The sequence below is a fragment of the Rhyacophila brunnea genome, unplaced genomic scaffold, assembly GCF_057557595.1.
Source record: "Rhyacophila brunnea isolate RB1 unplaced genomic scaffold, BYU_Rbru_1.0 scaffold_13, whole genome shotgun sequence".
Classification (NCBI taxonomy): Eukaryota; Metazoa; Arthropoda; class Insecta; order Trichoptera; family Rhyacophilidae; genus Rhyacophila; species Rhyacophila brunnea.
Genome location: NW_028232785.1, coordinates 10,333,988 through 10,345,904, shown reverse-complemented (window position 1 = coordinate 10,345,904; position 11,917 = coordinate 10,333,988).

Genomic DNA, 11,917 nt, shown 5'->3' with positions numbered 1-11,917 from the left:
ATCCAAAATTTTGTATTGTGTTAATAGCATAATAATTTTAGATATTTTATAGATAGATGATTATCAGCAGCTATTACGGCTTGGTTTTCGCAGTGTTTAATCTGTAAATTATTGTATTCTTAGTTCAATGAAAACAAATACATATTACTCACAAATTTTATTGTGGACTATTTATGCCGGATATTAACAGCGTACCTCCACCTTTCGCCACTGAGGTGTATATAGGTAATTCGTCCTAACGTGCCATGACAAAATGGGCTTGCAGTTGTAGTGGTATTTGCTACAATTCTAATACACACGCAAATTGCCTATAGTGCCACTGTAGAATTATTTGCTATACTATTTATCCAGCAATTGTCTCTTATTTGACCCATGTAACCTGAAATTTGTGCCTTTATTATATTGTTTCGTTCTTCTGACGTGTGTAAGAGATTGCTTTCTCTGTGTCAAGATTTTTTAATTTATTTAACCGAGAGCCCCATTTAGACATATGGCTAGTCCGGCTCTGGATATTTATTACGCATATGTCCAAAAGAGTCATCTCGTTATTATTGCTTGTATTATTTGACTAGTTCTGAGATGTTGAGGATTGAGCTAATGTAAGTGCACTGTGTCGTAGTTATCGGTGGCACTAAACTTTATCAGTCATATTTGATTTTATTGAACTAAGAATACAATTTGTAGATGGCAATGGTTAGTTTTTAAAATTTCATTAAACCCTGCCTAACCAAACCATAATAGTTTAGGTATGCTATGTGCGATCCGACAAAAATGTGCTTTTCCAGTAATTTTATATGTTTTCATTGAAATATGAATGCTAGTGAATAGTGTTAGTTAGTTTTTTTAAATTCGTTAAGCCCTGCCAAAACCAAATCAAATTTTTTAAAAAATATTCTTCTATCTATAAAATATCTAAAATTATGTATGGTTTAATGGCGTGATTTTTAATATTTTATGGATGAACGAATAATTTTGGCTATTATATTATCGTCTCTGTTCTGGCAGAACACACTAACTGGAGAATACTAGGTTTGAGTAATTTGACTTTGAAGTTGTTAAAATGTTTGAAATGGGCTATCATGTGAGTTTATTAAGTATTCGTAAAAAGGATGACTTTAAAATAAAGACTGTTTATTTATTAAGAAGGTTTCCAGACGGTAAAGTTTGAAATAAGGAACATTTTGGTATAACTAACTCAATATGTCATTTTTTCGAATTAGTGTCTTCTGCCAGAACAGTGACGATAATATAAATACTATGGCTTGGGTAGGCAGGGCTTGATAATTGAATTTTATAAACTAACAAACACTATCTACATATACATTTGACTGACAAAGTTTACTGTGTACTATTTATGTCAGATCTTAACAGCCTACGTCCACCCTTCACCACTGCTTCATAGTTATGCAACATTTTGTAAATGAGGTGTCGTTCTTATACAATCATTTTTTTTTTTTTACTATTCCAAGATAAAATATTGTTATTTCGTTAGGTGTATTCAACGTTTTCAGTGTTTTAAGGAGCGCATGTCAAGTCACAATTTAAATAATTATATACTATATATAACTTCTAACGATATTTTATACACCATGTCCATGGGATTTGAACCAATATTGGGAATAAAATGCTTTCATACAAGGCAGTTATATTAATTTGAATATTGTTTCATGTATAATCAAGATTTTGGTGACTTCTCAGCATCTAGGATTATTACTCTCTAATGATTTTATTTATAAACAATGGTCGATTACAATTATTGTGTTTTATTTTAATAATTTTGTATTATAACACTTTTTTTTATATATTTGTGGCAACTTTTAGAGAAGACAAGAGAAATTTATAAATAGGGACAATGCTATTCATTTGTCATCGATGTATTAATTTGTATGTCTCATGCAATGACATTAATATAGACGAATCATCTGGAAAAGAAAATGATACTCACTTTATTGTCGGGTCTGCCGAATGGCATAATCTGTTCTAACGCCATTACAATAAAGGTGATATTGCTATAAATTCCTGATGCTTTTTGTTGGGTCTGCCGAATGGTTCGGTTCGAACGGGTTCGCTCAAATGAACATTGACACTAGAAACACTGCTCTAACGCCATTACAATAAAGGTCATATTGCTATAAATTCCCGATGCGTGATATCGCATAATGGAAATTGCGTGACGTCTACCTATACATGCGAATTTACTTGCTAGCTACTGTATTGAGTGCGTCATCCATTAATAATGTCATTGGTCTCATGGGAAGAACAAAATGTGCTTGGTGGCGAAGGATAGGCTGTGAAGATTCGATGTAAATAGTGCACATTAAACTTTGTCACGTCAAAATTATCAATTTTTATTGAATTAAGAAAACAATTTGCAGATAGTGTTGGTTAGTTTATAAAAGTCAATTAAACCCTGCCTAACACAATCAACAATAGTAGAGGTAGGTTGCGGAGATGCAACAAAAATAATGCACACTTTGTCGGTCATAATTATTTGATGGTTTTTGATTCGATTTAACCCTGCGCAACCAAACCACAATTCATTATAAATATTATCATTAGAGTTTGTTTGCTTTAGGCAAGGTTCAATTAAACTTAAAAAAATATACCTAATTTGTATTTTTATGGCACCTGTACATGTGCATGAATTTACTGGCAACAATAGCGTGTAAAGTAAACCATTGCGATAATTACTGTCAGAACGCAAAAGTGTCAACTGTCTCGCCAATCTCATTTTTCAAGCGTAAGCGAGATGCGTTGTCATTGTATTATTGTGTTTTTCATGGGCTGTGAAAATTGGGAATATCCACTATCGTTCTACTGCGCAGGCGCAGATATCGCACAAGTTCCAATTATCGCGTGAAAATTCAGAAGCCGCTGACTTTTTCGATCCACGCATGCAATCTTGCAACTTACACGATATTACTTCAACAAATAAGTAAGACTGACAAAGTTTATTGTGCTCTATTTATCCACAGCCTATTTCCACCCTTCGCCACCGAAATGTATGTAATGTATAATAATGTATATTATAATATTATAAATGTATTAATTGTGTTTGCAATTCATTGTAAACATATCTATTGAGGCAAACCATGCAATGTTTAATTACCTGTTTTTTTTTTAAGTAAAGTTAATTAAGTCAATTTATGGTTTCCAAAAATAATAATTATTAAGGTATTATTTCTGAATAGTTGCTGGAGTGAGTGAGAGAGGAGGATCCCGTTTCTTTCTGTGAGTTTAATGTAGAGGCATATCTTATCCGGAAAGCCATCGATCAAAGTTATTGAAAAAAACCTTTTGTATGGAGTGTTAATGTATGATATGATATGGAGTGTACACATCAATATATTCTGCGCGGCCCTTGTAGTCGAGTGTTTAAGGCGCTGTCCAGTGTTGCCATCTTTTCAAAGTGGAATTATAGTAGAGCCTCCAAAATTATAGTATTTGGGGAAAAAATATAGTACGCGTTGTCATCTGTTGAAAATGTATAGGTTTTTTGTTTCCCAGAAAAAAATAACGGAGAATTTGAGAAATTTCATTTTTAACTAAAGTCAAGGGATTTTTTTACATTTTTCGAACATTTTTTTGAACAAGTTCTCCAAATCTTCTTATATTGCGAAATTATAGTACTTTGCACCAATTTATCAAACGGAAATATCGAAATTTTATTACCTTTTACACATTTTTTCCGATATTCCAAATTATAGTATTTTGGGCGTACTATACCTGTTTTATATCGTACATAGTACGCGGACCAAAATTATAGTACAAACACTATAATTATAGTACGGTTGGTAACACTGGCGCTGGCCTTTCTGGATTTAACTCCTGGTGAGGTCACAATGTGATTTTCTTTCCCCAAACCTCGTGTTTGTGATTGTCTCACTAATTCTATGATTAACTACACCACTGTGATTGTAGCCTATTGTAGTGTCAAAAAAATAAAATAGCAAATTGTTAGTGTCTTTACAGCATTGTTGTCCTATTCTCTATTCGTGCAATACGTTCTGTATGTAGTTGAAAGATTAACTACCCAAGTAGAGTATACGTTTTATAACTTTGCACTTTTTACTACAGTAATACGCCTCTGCTTGATTAACTCGCATAAAATTAGATCAAATGATATTAAATTGTATTAATAAATCTAGTAATAAATAATATATGTAAAAAAAAAATATTTTTAGAATATATTACATCATTTTTATCCTAGCGCCGGTGTGCAAAGTTATGAAGCATAATATACTCTACACTGCGATCAAGGTGATTGTTACAAATTTGCGTCACATATTTTTGACGTAGTTCGCTAATGTGTCCGTTGAAATTTTCTACATTGTTTTACTCACCAGCCCCTTCCGATATGATTAAAAAAATCAATTACATAACTGTGTAAAAACTATCAAATGAATTTACTTTGTCCAATGTTTAAATTAGTATTAAAATAAATGTGTCTAATGCCATAATGACATTAATATGGACGAAGCATCTGGAAAAAAAAATGACTCACTTTTTTGTCTGGTCTGCCGAATGGCATAATCTGTTCTAACGCCATTACAATAAAGGTGATATTGCTATAAATTCCCGATGCTTTTTGTCGGGTCTGCCGAATAGTTCGGTTCGAATGGGTCCGCTCAAATCAATGACATTAATATGGAAAAAGCATCTGAAAAAAAAAAATGGCACTCACTTTTTTGTCGGGTCTGCCGAATGGCATAATCTGTTCTAACGCACTTACAATAAAGGTGATATTGCTATAAATTCCTGATGCTTTTTGTTGGGTCTGCCGAATGGTTCCGTTCGAAAGGGTTCGCTCAAATGAACATTGACACTAGAAACACTGTTCTAACACCATTCCAATAAAAGTCATATTGCTATAAATTCCCGATACGTGATATCGCATAATGGATATTGCGTGACGTCTACTTATACATGTGCGAATGTCGCTATGCGCGAATTTACTTGCTAGCTACTGTATTGAGTGCGTTGTCCATTAATAATGTCATTGGTCTAATGGGATCCAAAGTACAGTTAACCTCCGATTATGCGTGTGTGGATTATCCATGCATGAATTTAATTTAAAAAAACGCTCGCTTTCATGTTTACGGGTCCTATAAGTAAGAAACGTATCACAATCATGTGTTGCGGCAATCCATCTGGTGTCAGCTGTTGACACTTTATTGGAATTTATGGGAATTCGAATATAACGATATAATAGCTCTTAAGAAAATTCGAACTGATATTAGAAAGATTCCTGCAAACAAACCAAAATCATAGATTTTCTTGATAAATAATGTGTATTAAACATGTTAAAATAATAATTGTCTGCTTTAGAAATGTATAATATGTAGTATTTTAAGCATAGTTCGGATTATCCGTATTTTTCGTTTATCCGTGTCGCGTCTCCCCGCCATTAGGCTGGATAATCGGGTGTCTGCTGTACAACTGAAATGACAGGTATAAATTACTAAGTACACCGATCCTCGAGTTAAAGTCATGACATGGCTATCTGTCACCCATAGACTGTAACCAAGTGTCTTAGGATAACATTATCCATGACAATATTTTAACCATTAGTGTGAGCACGAAAGTATTATATTATGGTAACCTTTGGTTTAAGTTATGTTTCTCTTGTTTTCTTTAATTGTTGTCTATGTCATGTTTTAATAATAATTTCAATTCAATTACCTACCTATATACGATTATCATACTCTTCATATTAATTACTTACAATCAAATATTTTCCATTTATGTTTCTATGTCATAAGAATAATTACTGTTTTATATTATAAATTAAGCATTATTAATTGCTACAATAAATTTTATATAATATTGATTTGCATTGTTTTTCTTTTTTCTTTGGCCATGTCCGCTCCTTAGTTGGAGTGTATGGACACCACACGGTGCCTTCAAGAATCCATTTTTCTCGCCAATCTTATATGTCTTCTTAGGTTATGTTAGATACCCGCCATATAAACTATATGGATAGTATTTAGCCGTCTTCCAGAACGCTGCAATCCAGTTGGCTTGAAGAACAGGCAATTTAGATTGAAATTCGAGCCTGGTTCAACGTTATTACTCTCAGTATGATAAGAGGCTGTTTGGTTTGCTCTCTTATCTTCTCGTTACTGCTAAAAAAGTGCACTCGCATACCCACTATCCGTAGTAATCGCGTTTCTATACTTTATTAACAAAACTCATGGCCTTTCGTCGTGGGTCTGAGGGAAGAAAAAATAAATAATGGAAAAACAGTGGTTTCTCTATGGCCTGCACATTTTGAAGCGGGCCCCTAGGCCAGGAAGTTTGATGGGCCCCCTACCTATTTCTAAGGTTAAGGGCTGTGATGTTCTACAATAGTGTTCTCCAAATCCGAACCCACGGTTCCACGAAATGAAATGAAGAGTATTTTTTGTATTTTACTGACGGCACAGCTATTGTGCCCTCATTAGTTGCCCATTAGATATAATTAGCATGTTATTTAAATGTGGTTATTAAATATAATTAAATGCTCCGCGGTGAAAGGGTAAATAAATTCACTTGAATTATTGAGTGGTCGGCTCGTCATCATATGGCGCACTGATTGCGACCCCCTTTTGTGAGATGTCTTGAAATTTGTACGTATACAGTTCACCGCAGGACATTTCTTCGTATGCCGTTGTACGTGGAACATGTGTTCGTATAACATTTAATCAAATGACGAGTTCTTCGTTCAACATTTCACCGTGGAATATTTATATTTTGTACGTATCTTACAAAATGCGGCGATAGTTTGTAAATAGTAAAATTCCAATTAGATTCAATACGAATTTTATGAGATATCTTTATTGGTTTTAAATATTTTTAATAATGAACTAGGTAAATTTTATATATACGATGTGATTGTAATTATAATGTAATTGGGCATTTTCGCCAAAGTTTGTACATGTTTGAAATTTGGGTAATATTATTTTTTCACTCAAATTAACCATTTTTATATAGCTAGCAGATTCCTTGTTCTATTGCTGAATTGGTGATAGCAATTTTTCAGCAAAATATTGATTAATACAATATTTATATCATTTTTATTATGAAATTGGGCATAATAAGTTTCCGTTCCGTGACTACGAAACTTAGCTTTTAAAACATGAATGAAACACTTTTTATCACTTAAAAGAGCTCTATTAGATTAAAAAAACCATACACTTCAAAATAAAACTACAAATAGTCAAAAAATATTATTGAATTTTAATTCTTGGGCACATTTCGTTCCCCTCCGTTACCCTATGTCTATAATGGCAGAGCATTTTTCCTTTAGTATTTGAAAAAACCAATCAATGTTCGTTCTGCTATTTTTTTAAAGACAATAATCACTTTTACTAAATTTTATTGGAAAAATAAATAAGTTTCGTTATTTAATAATCAAATGAAAAATAGTTAACGTTCAACTTTTTTGGGGACATTTTCGGAATGGAACGAAATGGTAACGGAGTGTAATTTGTAAAGCTTAAGTTACATGTTACCATAAAAACAAATTTTTGTTTTATGAAATTTATTTGAATTTTTTGATAGACAGATAAATATTCAACGTGCGTCAAAATAACAAAACAAATCAAACTTAATCACTAAAATAGACATATTTTATAATAAATTTCACAATACTTGTAAAATAAGGTAGGTAATAATTTTGACACACTATACATTACCATAACTTTATTTGGCATTTATATTATTTGTAACTCAGATAAAAAATATTTTTAAGCAAATTAACAATATATGAAAAAAAAAATCAGCAAGGGATTCAGACGCGAGTTCCTAGCGCGGCACGGAGTATATAACTTTTACGAAAATAATTATAGTCAAACTCGGTTATTACGATCTCTGACATAGCGAGATCTCGGATGTAATAACGAAACATTTGTTGACAATTGGTTTATGATTTTCGCCATACATTTAATTCTTTCACTGTTATAACGAGCAACTTATCGGATATACCGAGCTAAAATACTGTTAATGTGTCGACCGTTTTAAAACATTTCGACCCTAAGCAATAAAATCCGATTGGACAGGATGCCGCCGGGGTCGGATTACGTTTATGACACTAGTAAAGTGTCTAAGTACCTACCTTATTGGTGTTTCACCGACAATAATAAAAAAGTATCCACGCATATGGTTGAAAAATCCAAGGTTTGTGAAGTCCGTAGGTACCTACCAGCGTTAATTACAATAAACAACTTCTTTTGTAGTTTATGAATGCCATGCTCGTTTCGGGGATTTTTACGATGGTTTCCAAATTTTTTATTTTCGGCTTTTTGTGTAATGTGACATGCTCATTTAAAAATACCTATTCTCTGATATAACGAGTAACGCTTATAACAAGCAAATTCAGTCGGTCCCATCTTCCTCGTAATAACCAAGTTCGACTTTATGTTGTCTTGAAATTTAATTGTATTCATCAACATAAAATGTAGCTATACAGGTTGATTGTAATCAAGACGTACTTTTCTGACATTTCGTGAATACCTACAGTTCTAGGTATTAAATCTAATCGAGTACACATTTCTGTTAAACGTGACAAAAAAATACTTTTTCATACATTTTTATAAATTTCTATGCCTAAAATGTATGGAGAAGTTTTAAAATTTTGGTGGCGTATAACAGAAAGAGTATGACAGAGCCAGTGCCTGTCTCGCAATTATTTCAGTCTGGTGTTTTTTCTTTTCCTTCTGTTGTTTTTTTTTATCTCCATACTTTTATGTGCGCTATTTTTGCGTATTCAGACATATCACATACTTTTTTAATCTTTATTATATTATTATATTATAGTCAGGTTATTTTTTATATTTTTTAATGAAAATATTTTTGTTTTTCATACGAACAGACAAAATAATTTTTTTTATAATCTATGAAGAACTAAACACACACTGTAAACCCAACTTTATGCATGCCATTTCGTTACTTTTACATTCCACATATACGTTACCACCAATATAGTTTCGGAGTGGAAGTAACGGATTCTGTTTCAGAAGTGTTTGAAGCCAAAATTTAGCTTAGTTTTATTGTTAAACCTGCGATATGTTTTATTATATCTGTAGTATGAAAGATAAGCTCCATATGTGTAGTATGTGAAATAGAAATATGTGTTTTCTTACCTTATAAATCGTGGTAACAGTAGTGGAACTTCTTAAATGACCAACCCAGAAAGCAACCTGTTCCGATAGCGATACCGACACACACCAACAATTTAAAGTGTACATGGCGATCAGTGTTATACAAAAATGTTGCTACATTAAAAAAAAACATATTTATAGTGAAAATTTTTCGCCTTCATGCTAAAATCGTGGTAACGGAATGTGGAATTCCACTTTTTCAAATATCCTGGGACACACTTTAAACGTGATTTTTTTTCAATATTGGTACAAATTTACGAAAAAACTATATATTTTCCAAAAATATATAATGTAAGCTGTTGAAAACACTACGAATTTAATTTTACACACTCAAAATTAATGACGAAATCAGACTTTGTTTATTTGAATTTATGGGTGGGACATGGTAAAAACGCACTACCTTTCGATCTAAATAATCAATTAAAAATATATACAGGTCAGATAGTTGTATTTAACTGATTGAATAGAGTAAATTAATAAATTTGCATGTTAAAAGTACATAACTTTCCAACATTTTATAATATAATAACTATGAAAAAATCAATCAAAGTCATGGGACATGCCAAAAACGCAATGTACAAACTTTGGCGAAAATGCCCAATTACGAGGGTGGGTCAATAAGTCCTTAGAAAAGCCGACAGGTGGCGCGACTAGTACTGTAAGCGGTTTGTTTTCATGCAGCGGCACTACCGATTCAGTATGCTGCGAAGTTTCAATCAGATTGGTCGGGTTGTTGTTTTTTATTTTCGTACATTTAAAAAAAAATTTGCTTGTTTACAAAAATGGAGAAAATTGAGTTTAGAGCTGTTATTAAACATTTTAATATTAAAGGGTTAACAGCAAAGGAAATAAAAAATGAGTTGGATTTAGTTCACGGCATATCTGCTCCTTCACTTGCAACTATTTATAACTGGTTAAATGAATTTAAACGTGGTCGTACATCCAGTGACGTCCCTAGACAAAATGCCGCCCCTGGGCAACGCCAAAATAACGCCCCATTTATTATCATCCGTGAGCGTGTTGTTTCTGGTCACCATGAACGTCAAAGGGCAACGGAAGTAAACTAGACATCGCGAACCCGTTAAAAAAAATACAGTCCTGTTAAACCTTTTATGTTAATTAATACGTTTAGTTTCCAACCAGTGAGCTGATTATTTTATGGAAAGATATTTTCGTTATTAGTTACTAAGTTTAGGTAGCTATTTCTATATATACCGAATGAATTTCCTCGATTTGCCGCCCTTCGAGTAACTGCCGCCCCCAAGTGATGCTCAATCTGCCTACCCCTACGGGACGTCACTGCGTACATCAACAAAGGATGAACCACGCTCAGGACGTCCTGTAGAGGTGACTACACCAGAAATGATCAATAAAATCCACGATATGGTGTTAAGTGACCGAAGATTAAAGTTGAGTGAGATAATTGAGGTTACAGGGATCTCAAAAGGTAGCGTCATTTCTATTTTACATGACAAATTGGGCATGAAAAAAGTTTCTGCAAGATGGGTGCCGCGTTTGCTCACAGTCGACAATAAACGCAATAGGGTGGTGGCCTCTAAAGCCCTGTTGTCGATCATGCAACGCAATCCGGATGAATTTTTTCGTCGCTTTGTGACTGTAGATGAAACATGGATACACCACTATACTCCCGAGACGAAAGAACAGTCAAAGCAGTGGATTGCGAAAGGCGAACCATGTCCAAAGAAGGCGAAAACCGTAAAATCAGCTGGTAAGGTTATGGCTACTGTATTTTGGGATGCACGTGGAATTATTTTCGTTGACTATTTGGAAAAAGGAAAAACAATAACAGGGGATTATTATGCATCTTTATTGGACCAGCTAAAAAACGAAATTGAAGAAAAACGGCCTCATTTAAACAGGAAAAAATCCTCTTTCATCAGGACAATGCCCGTGTTCACACATGTTTACGATCAATGGCTAAAATTAAAGAATTGAAGTTCGAATTGGTCGACCACCCACCGTATTCGCCAGATTTAGCCCCCAGTGACTTTTTCCTTTTCCCAAACTTAAAAAAATGGCTAAGTGGACAACGTTTTTTTTTCAAATGAAGAAGTCATCGATCGGACAAATGCTTATTTTGAGGACCTTCCGAAAACTTATTTTTCTGACGGTTTAAAAAAAATTGAGAAACGTCTAACCAAGTGTATTGAGCTCCAAGGAGATTATGTTGAGAAATAAAAAAAAAACACAAAAATAAAAACTGTTTTAATGCTTTTTTCTAAGGAATTATTGACCCACCCTCGTACCTAGGTACTTATTTTCTTCTTTTCCCTTATATTCCGATGGTTATATTACGTATTTTTACAACGTTTTTCTTAGGTCGTATTCTTATTTGTCAGAACAGAACGGAACAGAACACGACGACAATGCATTATTTTAATACTTTTAGCCATCTTTAAGCAGAATTGAATTCATTTTTAGTTAATTCTGTTTTGTATGAAAAGTTATTTCTATACCATTATTGGTTGCTAGCTGGTCCTAGCAACTAAATTATTAAATAATATTACGTACGTTACTATGGTAATCAATATGAAATGACATTTTCATTATTCAGTATTTGAGTCGTATAGTTCCTATATACGATAAGTCCACTTTGATAAAATGTTTGCAAACTAAATATTTTCATTTAAAACTACTTCTTCTTATGAAAACCTATGATTGAATTTATATTATGGTGGTGTGTTGTTTTTATACAAATATTCACAATAAAATTAATCATTTTCATAGCAGTAAAGGATTTATCGGCATTTGGAACT